The sequence below is a fragment of the Schistocerca gregaria genome, chromosome 1 (genome assembly GCF_023897955.1).
Source record: "Schistocerca gregaria isolate iqSchGreg1 chromosome 1, iqSchGreg1.2, whole genome shotgun sequence".
In the NCBI taxonomy this organism is placed as follows: domain Eukaryota; kingdom Metazoa; phylum Arthropoda; class Insecta; order Orthoptera; family Acrididae; genus Schistocerca; species Schistocerca gregaria.
This window is the reverse complement of record NC_064920.1, coordinates 782,726,060-782,726,683: the sequence shown is the minus strand read 5'-3', so window position 1 is coordinate 782,726,683 and position 624 is coordinate 782,726,060.

Genomic DNA, 624 nt, shown 5'->3' with positions numbered 1-624 from the left:
AGGTCTCATCTCCTTAAATCCCCACCTTTTTGCAGTTTCTTTAGTTTTAATCTACAGGTCAGAGTCCACATCTGTCCCTGGAAAAGTCTTACAATTTTAAACCTGGTTCCTAAATCTCTGTCTTACCATTATATAACCTACTGAAACCTGTCTGTATCGCCAGGCTTCTTCCATGTATACAACCTTCTTTTACGATTCCTGAACCAAGTGTTAGCTATGATTAAGTTACGCTCTGTGCAAAATTCTTCCAGGCGGCTTCCTCTTTCATTTCTTAGCCCCAATCCTACTATGTTTCCTTCTCTCCCTTTTCCTAGTATCGAATTCCAGTCACCCATGACTATTAAATTCTCGTCTCCTTTCACTACCTGAATAATTTATTTTATTTCATCATACAATTCATCAATTTCTTCATCATCTGCAGAGCTAGTTGGCATATAAACTTGTACTATTGTAATAGGTGTGGGCTTCGTGTCTATCTTGGCCACAATAATGCGTTCACTATGCTGTTTGTATTAGCTTAGCCGCACTCCTATTTTTTATTCATTATTAAACCTACTCCTGCATCACCCCTATCGGTGCATTCCGTACGCTTGAGCCAGTCTTTAATGAAGTTCCGTTTCTCGC